Source organism: Sus scrofa, chromosome 1 (assembly GCF_000003025.6).
Source record: "Sus scrofa isolate TJ Tabasco breed Duroc chromosome 1, Sscrofa11.1, whole genome shotgun sequence".
Taxonomy (NCBI): Eukaryota; Metazoa; Chordata; class Mammalia; order Artiodactyla; family Suidae; genus Sus; species Sus scrofa.
This window is the reverse complement of record NC_010443.5, coordinates 262,862,293-262,874,511: the sequence shown is the minus strand read 5'-3', so window position 1 is coordinate 262,874,511 and position 12,219 is coordinate 262,862,293.

Genomic DNA, 12,219 nt, shown 5'->3' with positions numbered 1-12,219 from the left:
TGTCCTCCACCTTGCTTATTTGTTCTTCTGCCTCCTGTATTTTGCATTTGGCTGTTTCTAATGAATTATTTATTAGAAAATATTGTATTTTGTATCTCTTCTTACTTAAGTTTTATTTATTGTATTTCTTTACTCAGTGGATATCTATGTTTCAAGTTTATTTCCAATGTATTGCATCATCTTCAGCATCAACAGTCTAAAGTCTATTTCTTGGAGGCTGAGAATCTTCTGATCACTTAGCTGTTTTCTTGGGGTTTTTTCCTTCTCCCTTATCTGAGTTATAATTCTCTATCTTTTCATTTTTATAGGTTTTTGGTGTGGTGTCCTTTTTGCAGACAGTAAAGTTGTAGCCTCTCTTGCCTCTGGTGTCTGCTGCCCTTATGGATAAAGTTGGTATGGGGGCTTGCTCTAGCCTTCCTGATGAGAGGGCCTGGTGCCTGCCCACTGGTAGGTGTGGCTAATTCCAATCCCTATGGGGGTGGGGCTTTGTCTCTGGTAAGATTAGAGGCAGCTGTGTGTCTGGGAGGGTCTTTAGGCAGCCTATTTACTTATGGGTGGGGCTGTGATCCCACCTGGATTTTTGTTTGGCTTGGAGTTTCTCAGCACTGATGGGTGGGGCCAGATTTTCCCAAAATGGCCACCTCCAGGAAAATGCATGCTGATGAATATTCCCAAGAGCTTTTCCTCCAATGCTCTTCCCCCACCATAAAGCACAGTCAGCCCCTGTTTTCCCAGGAGATCCTCCAAGAACTGCAGTCTGGTCTGACCTAGATTCCTATGGAGACTTTGCTTTTCCCTGGGACACAGTCCACGTGAACATATGTGTGCACATTTCAAGAATGGGGTCTCTGTTTCCCCCAGTCCCATGGAGCTCCTGTGCACAAGACCCTGGCCTTCAATGTCAGATGCTCTGGGGGCTCTTTTTCCCAGTGCCAGGTCCCCAGGCATGAGGATTTGATGTGAGGCTCAGACCTCTCACTCCTGTAGGTGAGTCTCTGTGATACAGTTACTTTCCAGTATGTGTGACTTCCCACCTGGGAGGTATAGGTTTGCTTATATCATGTGATCTCCCCTCCTACCTCTTGATGTGGTCCCCTATTGGTCTTTTGGAGTAGGATATCTTTTTGAATGTTTCCAGTCCATTTGGTTGAAGGTTGCTCAGCATTTGGTAGTAATTTTGTTGTTTTCATGAGAGAAGTTGAGCTCCAGTCCTTCTATTCTGACATCTTAATCCCATCTTAAAATTGTCATCATTTCATTACTGAGGTAAAGATGGGTTTCTGTGTCTGAAATAAATACATTCTAAGTTTTTGTAGGTAAAACCATATGTGAATAAAGGAGGCATAAAAAGTGGAGAGCAAGGAGTTCTCATTGTGGCTCAGCTGTAGCAAACCTGACTAATATCCATGAGGATATGGATTTAATCCCTGGCCTTGCTTAATGGGTTAAGGATCCAGCATTGGCAGTTTAGGTCTCAGATGTAGCTCAGATCCCCCTTGCTGTGGCTGTGGTGTATTCAGGAAGCTACAGATCATAATTGACCCCAGCCTGGGAATTTCTATATGCTGTGTTTTAGCCCAAAAAAGTAAAATAAAAAAATGGTGAGGGAGCAAGAGTGCTGGGGTGGGGTTCATAACTTCACACCAAGTGATATAGTTAGAGCTCACTGGGAAGGTAACATCTGAAGACTTTAGTTAGGACAGGGAAGTGAGCCATGGGGCTGCCTGGGCAAAAGCATGGAGATCAGCAACTAGGAATATTCTTAGGAGGGATGGTACCTGGCCTATCCCAGGGACATTAACGGAATCTCTGTACCTGGACAGAACTAAGTGGGGGAGCGATGGTGGGTGATTACTTCAGAGATATCAGAGGACCAGATTGTTAGGGCACTTAAGGTCATGGTAGAGGTGTATTAGTCAAGATTCTCTAGAGAGATGCAATCAAAAGGGTGTGTGTGTTTAAGAAAGATTTATGGTGTACCTACCATGGCATTATGGGATTGGGGGCATCTCTGCATTGTGTTATAGAATGCAATTCCCACAGCAGTGGCGTAGGTTGTTACTAAGGCTCTGATCTGAGCCCTGGCCTAGGAATTTACATATGCCACAGGTTGGCCAAAAGAGAAGAAAAATGATAGAGCAAGAGCGAGAGAGATTGAGAGATTGTAAACTATTAGTTAATATACTTGTGGAATCTGGGAAGTATATTTGGCAGGGTTTGTTGGAAGGCTGGAAACCTGGGAAAAGTTGCTGTTTGTGTCTGAAGGCAGGCTGCTGACAGAAATGACAGAAATGTCTCTTCTTCATGGGAGGTAATTATTTTTCTTTTTTTTTTTTCATCCAGTTATTTTATTCCTCATTTTTTTTTTATAATTTATTTTTTTCCCACTCTATAGCAAGGGGATCAAGTTATCCTTTTCTTAAGGTCCTCAACTGATTGGGTGAGGCTCACTCTCATTATGGAGGATAGTCTGCTTTAGTAAGAGTGTTCAGATTTTGATATTAATCTCACCCATAAAGGTACCTTCATGGAAACATCTAGACATGTGTTTGACCAAATATCTTGGTTCTATAGCCTATTCAAGTTGACATATAAAATTAACCATTATAGGATTTCCTGTGATAGCACAGTGGAAATGAATCTGAGTAGGAACCATGAGGTTGTGGGTTTGATACATGGCCTCATTCAGTGGGTTAAGTACTGGCATTGCTGCGAGATGTATAAGTTACAGACACAGCTTGAATCCAGCATTCCTGTGGCTGTGGTGTAGGCCAGCAATTGTGGCTCTGATTTGACCCCTATACTGGAAATCTCCATATGCCCAGTAGTGGCCCTAAATAGCAAAAAAAAAAAAAAAAAAAAAAAAAAAAAGAAAAATATTAACCATTATATTTTAGTTTTTCATTCTCAATCTGATTTGGAAATCTGCTGGAAGGGATTCAGTAGAGGAATAACATGGCCATACTTGATTTTGTTATTGTTTCTTTAAAAAAAACCCAGATTTTTGGAGGTGTAAATGAAATACAATAAACTTCATGTAGCTAATGTATAGCAGTTGATTCAGGAAAATGTATATAGAACTACTGTATATTCAGCCATCCCACTCCTAGGCATGTATCCAGATAAAATTTCAATTCAAAAGATACATGCACCACTATGTTCATAGCAGCAATGTTCACAATAGCCAAGATTTCGGAATAACCTAGATGTCCATCGTGAGATGAATGGATACAGAAGATGTGATACATATAGAGAATAGAATACTACTCAGCCATAGAAAAGAATGCAGTAATGCCATTTGCAGCAACATGATGCAACTAGATAGTCTCATACTAAGTGAAGTAAATCAGAAGGACAAACATCCTATAATATCACGTAGATGTGGAATCTAAAATATGGCACAAATGAACCTATCTACAGAAGAGAAGCAGACTCATAGACACAGAGAAGAGACTTGTGGTTGCCAAGAATGGGGAAGGGTGAGTGGGTTGGATGAGGAGTTTGGGGATAGTAGATGAAAATTTTACATTTAGAATGGTTAAGCAATGAGGTCCTACTGTATAGCACTGGGAACTATTTCCAGTCTCTTGGGATAGACCATGATGGAAAAAATTTAAGAAATGTTATGAGTAAACACTGTGCGAATTTGCTAAACTGCAAAAGTTGACACAATATTGTAAATCAACTATACTTTAATTTTAAAATAGGTAAAGAGATGTTCTGAGAAAATATTCATGATGTTGATGTTAGAGAGTGTTTTGCCTATGTTTTCTGCTAGGAGTTTGATGGTGTCCTGTCATATATTTAAGTCTTTCAGCCATTTTGAGTTTATTTTTGTGCATGGTGTGGGGGTGTGTTCTAGTTTCATTGCTTTGCATGCAGCTGTCCAGGTTTCCCAGCAATGCTTGCTGAATAGACTTTCTTTGTCCCATTTGATGTTCTTGCCTCCCTTGTCAAAGATTAATTGACCATAGGTGTCAGGGTTTATTTCCGGGTTCTCTGTTCTGTTCCATGGGTCTGTCTGTCTGTTTTGATACTAGTACTACACTGTTTTGATGACTGTGGCTTTGTAGTATTTCACAACTTAGAATAGATTTACAAGGAGATCCTGCTGAGTAGTATTGAGAACTTTGTCTAGATACTCATGTTGCAACAGAACAAAGGGTGGGGAAAATGTAATTGTAATGTATACATGTAAGGATAACTTGATCCCCTTGCTGTACAGTGGGAAAATAAAAAAATAAAAATAAAAAAAATAGGTAAAGAAAAGTGTACCATTTGACCAGTTTTGACCTATGTAACCACCCATGAAATTGTCACCACAAGCCATCAAGATCATGAATTTCCCTGATGCCTACACTCCTGTCCACCCTGTACTCCTCCCATCTGTCCTCAGGGGATCCATTATTCTATTTCTGTCACATGGATTAGTTTGCACTTCCTAGAAGCTTATTTCAATGGAATCATACAGTGTGTGTTCTTTTCTTGCTCTCTTCTTTCACTTAGCATAAGTATTCTGAAATGTATTCATGTTGTAATGTGTACCAGTACTTTCTTCTTTTTGTTGATGAATAGTATTCCATTGTATGGATATACAAGGGCTTTTGAATCCATGCACATTTAAAAATGTTTTTAATTAATTATTTTAAAATTTTAAATTATTTTTAATTTTTAAATGTTTCTGTTTATCTTTAAATTTTTCATTAGACATTTTTGTCAAACTATAGTATATTTACAATATTATGTTAGTTTCAAATGTACAACAAAGTAATACAGTTATACACACACACACATACATACATATATTCTTCTCAGATTCTTTTCCATGAAAAGTTATTGCAATCTATTGAGTATAGTTTCCTGTGCTATACAGTAAGTCCATGCATTACTAACAGTAAGTCAATTGATGAACATTTGGGGTGTTTCCACCTTCTGTCTATTAAATAAATCTCTTATAAACATTTTTGTATAAACCTATGTATAACTATATACATTATTTTCCCTTGGACAAATAGTCATGTGCTAGGTGTCTGTTTAACTTTTTAAAATTGTTCAGGAGTTCCCATCATGGTTCACTGGTTAATGAATCTGACTAGGAACCATGAGGTTGCAGGTTCAATCCCTGGCCTTGCTCAGTGGGTTAGGGATCTGGCATTGCCATGAGCTATGGTGCAGGTTGAAAGCATGGCTCGGATCCTGCTTTGCTATGGCTCTGGCATAGGCTGGCATCTACAGCCCCAATTGACCCCAAGCTTGGGAACTTCAGTGTGCCACAGAAGTGGCCCAAGAAATGGCAAAAAGACAAAAAAAATTGTTCAGCCTTTTTTGTATTCCCATGAGTAGTGTATGAGTGTTCCAGTTCCATCATATCTTCAGTGACACTGAGAGGAGCAGTCTTTTTTCAGCCAGTTCAATAGGGGTGTACTAGTGAAACCAGTTTACAGACCTGGAGCCACTTGATTGAAGGGGTGTCTGGGTCTCTTTTTAAAAGAATCCTGTAGCACTGGGGTGTTTTTTTAACTTCTTGAGTCTCCCTAGCTCCATGCATGATTCTCATCATTCCACAGCACTTATCACCATTTACCTGCCATTCATTTTGCTTTAATAATGTTTTTCTGGTCCACCTCCTATTTGGATATGTGTTCTAAGAGCGGGATTTCTGTTATGTCTCTAGAGAATATATCAGTATTACATTAGTGTGAACCTTCATGATTATTTAAATGAATGAGTGAATCAATGAACAGATGATTTCAACAGTTATCAGTCACAATTGCCTGTTGTGAGCCATTGCTGATCTCTAGTGATACAAAGACATTGACAATAAAACTTAACATTTAGTAAGCTTTCATTAGGTTCTCATTAAACCTTCCTTCCAACTCACATAAAGACTATGGTTATTGGAGTTCCCGTCGTGGCACAGTGGTTAACGAATCCGACTAGGAACCATGAGGTTGCGGGTTCGGTCCCTGCCCTTGCTCAGTGGGTTAAGGATCTGGCGTTGCCGAGAGCTGTGGTGTAGGTTGCAGACGCTGCTCAGATCCCGCATTGCTATGGCTCTGGCGTAGGCCAGTGGCTACAGCTCTGATTAGACCCCTAGCCTGGGAACCTCCATATGGCGTGGGAGTGGCCCAAAGAAATAGCAAAAAGACAAAAAAAAAAAAAAAAGACTATGTTTATTATGTCTACTTTATAGAAACTGAGTCTCAGTGACCTTGAAAAAATTGCTCAAGTATGCTTTTTTGTCAGGGGAAGAACCCAGAGTCTTTTTTCCAGAGTTTTATATGCAATCCCCTTCTCCTGCACAAGGCATAGACGGTGCCCTAAAACACATTCCAGTGAAGTGGGAAGACATGCACATTTTAAGGGGCTTTGTGTTTTAATGAAACCTGTGTCAGTGTTGGGGAACCTACAGAAGAACTTGCACTGCTTGTGCCATACACTGCCCTTTGGAGAAGCTCTGCTTATGATGCAGAGGCCACGGGCAATGGACGAACTCCTGCTTCTCATCAGAGACTTTACCAGGAGCCCAAGGTAACACTGATATCAGGGACACTTTCTCCTGTGAAAATAGGTGCAGCTCAGCCTTTTTGGACCCTAATCATCCTCCTTCCCAAGGGGCCAGGAGGGAGTTGGGAAGTTACCCCATTGGACTGCTTCTCTAGTCAGGAATGGGGTGGATTCCCTCCAGTGTCTCTTTTGGATGGAGAAAAGGAGATCTCCTTGTGCATCATTTTGAAGCTGGGGAACTGACATGAGACTCTGTATGGTCCTCAGGCCACCAAAGTTTGCTCTCTTTCTTTGGATACTGGGTCTTCTGGACAGAAAGTGAAGATTCAGGTAACAGAATGAAGCAGAAGGTATTTGAACTCAGAGCACAGGTATAACTCAGAAGCAGCCCAGAAATCTCCATATTCAGGGAAGTGTGTCTGTGTTTAATGTGTGTGTGACCATCAGAGAAGGTAGAGTATTTGGGTGTGTGTGTGTGTGTGTGTGCATGTTGTACAAGTCTATGTTTGTATGTATAACTGACAAACACACTGGATGACACACACTAGGATATACAGAGGTCAGAGAATCCTGGACATCTCCTCAGTGTGTGCCTATTCTACTTGCATCTGCTGCTTATATGTCATGTGTAAGACATTGTGCACTGTTTGTGATCCCAATATGAAGGACTTGCGACAACAACACCTTTGGTCTAGGATGCTTGACAGTTCTGAGTGTGTAGCTGTATTGTAAATGGATATTTTGTTTGTGTGTTTTGCATAGATTTATGTGAAGCTGACTCACACCATGACTGTACTTATATATTTGAGTATAAGCCAGAGTAATCTATAAATCTCCACTTGACTAGTGTTTGTCTGTGATGGTGTGTGAGTTCTTTGTGTATCAAACTCACACATTGATTTCTTTCACACAGAAGATATAAATATGTGTGTGTGTGTGTGTGTGTGTGTGTGTGTGTGTGTGTGTGTGACTGTCTCACATTTTTTAACCTCCACCTGTCTGAGACCAGAGTCCACACAGGCAGCTCCACAGGAAACTGACTTTGCAGAGATGTTGGCATCCATTTTTCTGTGATTGGATTCCTCCAAAGTTTTTGACACTCTGCTTCAATTTTGGGCAGTCCATTTAGTAACGAAAGGCTCATTTTGGAAGCACGTACTTTGACAGTCATATCTTTATCATTCCTCACTTAATAGCTTGGTAGCCTTGTTTGTGGCCATGGTGATTCTCAGCATCCACTGCTGGTAAAAGGTATCATGCTAACTGCTGAAAGATCTTGTTTGTAAGGTGCTTAAGAAGCTCAGCACTTCATAGGCATATGGCACACTGTAGCCTCATGAAGACCCAGACACCTGACTCTCTATTTTCTATTGTGCAGGGGGCAACATTTAGTATGAAGACAGGAAAATCAAGCCCATCCATAGTCTCTCTCTTTCTCAACGCTCCACCCCTAGGTCATACACTGTCTACTCTTCACTATTGAGCAATTTCCCAGCCGCTTCTTTGCACATAATGCTGATGGAATCAAAGTACCACATCTGTATTGTTCCCTTCTGATCACATTGCAGCTCCTGGGTGTCATTAGGAGCTCTGGTTCTTTTTCAGGAGATCTCTGAGGTCCTGGGATAAGACTGATCCAGAAGCTTTCAGTGAGAAGCCTGTGCTTGGCAGGAGGGTCAAGTGGCTGGTCCCTCCTTATGCCCCATGAACTGAGTCAGTTAATAACCTCGAACAAGTCCCTGGTCCAGAACAAGCATCTACTGACAGATTCTTACACAGTGTTAATGTCATATTCCTCTCTCAGGCGTATTTTAGCATTTAAGTTTTCACTTTTAGCATTTGACTTTAGCCTCTATACCCTCAATAGAAAGAAATTGGTGGATTCTCTCTCTAGTGATAAGATGAACAGAAAAATCAATGTTTGAGTCCCGGTTCTACTATGTGATATCTACGTGAGATTGTTTAAGTGATTTCACTACTCATGTTTGTAAAAAGCAGGGGAAAAACACTGTGTTCTTTACTTCCCAAGAATAAATAAATGTTGATCAATTCAATGAAATTAAAGGCACATTGAAGCCATTGGCAGGCTAAAGGGCTGCATGAATATGAATGTGGACAGTTACCTGAGCAGGTGGGCACCTTCAAATCCTGAAATACTTCTTCACAATGTCCTGCCTATTTTGTCTAAATAAAGAGAGGAATAGTATGGTTATAGGAGCAAAGATTCCAATATATATTTAAAAGCTTGTGAGGAAATGTGACTACGGCTGTTACTCATTTGATGGTCATGTTCTTTTCATACTCCTTCTGAGTATGTTCATAATGAAGTTTTATTTTTTTAATTCTTAATTTTATTTTTTATGTCCACACCTGACAAATGTTGTCAAATCAGAGTTGCAGCTGTGATGGTAAATCACAGCCACAGCTATGCCAAATCCAAGCCCTCTCTGCAACCTACATCACAGCTCTCAGCAATGCTGGATCCTTAACCCACTCAGTGAGGTCAGGAATTGAGCTGGCATCCTCATGTATACTATTTGGGATCTTAAACCACTGAGCTAAAATGAGAACTCCCAATAGTGAAGTTTTAATAGCACCTTCCTCCTAAGACTATTGAAATATTCAGTGAGGCAATCATGTACAAGTCTATTTATTTGCCATTGTGTTAATTAACTGTGTGAAGATCAATATCAGACATAGTGCTGGTCAATCAGGTCACTGACTTCTAAGAGACACCCCAATTCTTCAGTATGCCTCAGCTCTCAAACTTCATCTCAGATCTCAATTGTCTTTCTGTCAATGAATAGCCAGATCCAAGCCAACTTGGAGGATTAGATATAGACAAAATAGACAGAGGTGCATGAACTGAAGTAAGCTTTATTTCTTGGCAAGAATGTAAACGTGCATTAAGACATGATCCAGAGGGGAACTTACCCCAGTGATAGGTTATGAGCTCAGAAACATACTTGAAGAGTGTGAGAGCTCAGGTAAGTTAACATAAATTTTAGGTCACATTTTTGGTGCTTTATTGTGACCAGCTCATAATACTCTTTTTTTAATTTCCTGAATTTGATACTGGTTTATTTTGGATATTTATCCTGTCATAAAAATGATCAGTACAGTTTTTGGTGTCTGTGTGATGCACAGCAGTATTCTTAGATATGAATGCATATTGAATTAGAATTCTTTTTGTTAAATCTATGAATGTGTGATATTGGCATCTTCAAGTTATAGAGGGACAACATGAGTACCAGATATAGACAGAGATAGATGGAAATAATGTTTATTTCTTGTTTATATATGATTATTTTTTCTATTATAGTTGATTTACAGTGTTCTGAATAAGATTTATTTCTTGGCAAGAAGATAAACTTGCATTAAGATAAATCCCACCAGGGAACTAACCCCAGTGATAGGAAATGAGCTCAGAAACTGACATTGAGTGTGTGAGAACTCAGGTAGGTTGACATAAATTTTAGGTAAGCTTTGTGGTCCTTTATAAACCACCACATAATATTGTTTTATTGAATTCATGATTGGTTTTTTGGGGATATAGGTCCTCTCATAAAAGATAATTTATGCAATTTTTGGTGTTTATTTGATGCAGGACAGTGTTCATAGACATTCATGCATGACGAATTAGAAGCCTCTTTATTAACTCAATGAAGGTGTGATATTGGCTTCTTCATGTTATAGAGGCACAACTTGAGGCCAAGAGAGATTTAGCATCTCATTTCCTACAGCAGCAAGAAAGAGGTGGGACCAAAATCACAACACAGGGAATCTGGGTTCAGGTTCACATCGTTAGTCAGTCCTTTGTCACGTGTGCCCTTGAGGGTCAGTATCCTGAAGGAAGGGATCCTGTATGTTGTATTTATTCTTGTATGTCCAGTTAGTGACTTAGTGCCAGAAACATGGTTGATTAAAAAGAAAAAAGAAGGAGTTCCCATTGTGGCTCAGTGGTAATTAACTGAACTAGTATCCAGGAGGATGCAGGATTGATCCCTGGCCCCACTTAGTGGGTTGGTGCTCAGGCATTGCCATGAGCCCTGGTGGAGTTCACAGATGTGGCCAGGATCTGGTATTATTATGGCAGCAGTGTAGCCCTGCATGTGAAGCTCTGATTTGACCCCAGGCTTGGAATTTCCACATGCCACAGGTGCAGCCCCACTCAAATAAATAAAACAAAGGAAAAGAAAAAAGAAGAAGGAATTTACTGTTTTTTATTGAAAGGAATCATGTTGAGTGTTGAGGGTGTGTCACTTACTTTGGCAACACTACGTGATAGAAGAAATGCAGGCAGTTATTCTATTTCTCCACTAGAAAGTGAGAGACCCTAGTGTGGTGGCCACAAGTGAAAATTCAATGTCTCTGACATTTCCCACTCCCATCCTTCCACAGCAGACAGGAGAGGAGCATGAGGAGGGAGAAGCAGAGCAGCATCTCTGAGTTCCTCGTCCTGGGGCTCCCATCTGTCCAGAGTAGCAAGGTGTGTCCTTTGCCCTGTTCCTGGGCATGTACCTGACCATGGTGCTGGGGAACCTGCTCATCATCCTGCTAATAAGGCTGGACCCTCATCTACACACCCTCATGTACTTCTTCCTCAGTCACCTGGCCTTCACTGACATCTTGTTTTCATCAGTCACAGCTCCAAAGATGCTCCTGAGCATGCAGACACAGAGTCACTCCATCTCACACACTGGGTGCAATTTTCAGGTGTATTTTTTCTTAATGTTTGGGTGTCTTGACAGCTTTCTTCTCACCTCAATGGCCTATGACAGGTACATGGCCATCTGTCACCTCTTCCACTATATCATGATTATGAGTCAGAGTCTTTGCCTCCTGTTAGTAATCATGTCCTGGACACTATCCTCTGCCAGTGCCCTTTTGCACACCGTCCTCCTAGCTTGTCTCTCTTTCTGTGGAGACAACTCATTCCCCCAGTTTTTCTGTGATCTCTCCATCTTACTTAAGCTGTCCAGCTCAGATACCACAGTCAATGAGCTGTTCATCCTCACTGTAGGAGTGATGGTCATTGCCCTGCCATTCTTATGCATCTTAGTCTCTTTTGGGCACATTGGGGCCAGAATCCTTAGGGTCTCCTCCTGCAAAGCTGTCTACCTGTGGCTTTCACCTCTCCATGGTCTTTCTGTACTATGGAACAATTATCAGACTCTACTTTTTTCCCTCATCCAGTAACTCCAATGACAATGATGTTATTGTGGCTATATTGTAAATGCTGTTCATGCCCATGTTCAATCCTTTCATCTACAGTCTGAGAAATCAGGATATGAAAGGAGCTCTGGTAAATATACTCAGCAGAGCACTTTCATAATGATGAACCTTGCTTTTCCTATTAATTGCATGTAAGACCTATTCCACCCCCATCCCTGTTCCATCATTTCCTCTCTCATTAGCTGTTTCTTAGTGAATTTTGATGCAGTACTTTCTTCAGTCTGTGTTTCAGTTGGACACTGTTTTCTTCTCTTTAATTTTTTGTTCATTATGCAGAAAGGAAGTTCTTACAAACCACCTGCAAAACATTTTCCTGCCCCTTTTTCTCTGGCATACCTTGTACTAGAAATAATTAAAATTTCATGTAATCACAACTTTCAGTTTTTTTTGGCTGGGTGTGGATAATTTACAGCTTTTATGTAGGAAATACTTTTCCCTTCTCAAGATAACAAAAATATATCTTTGGCCCATGATTTT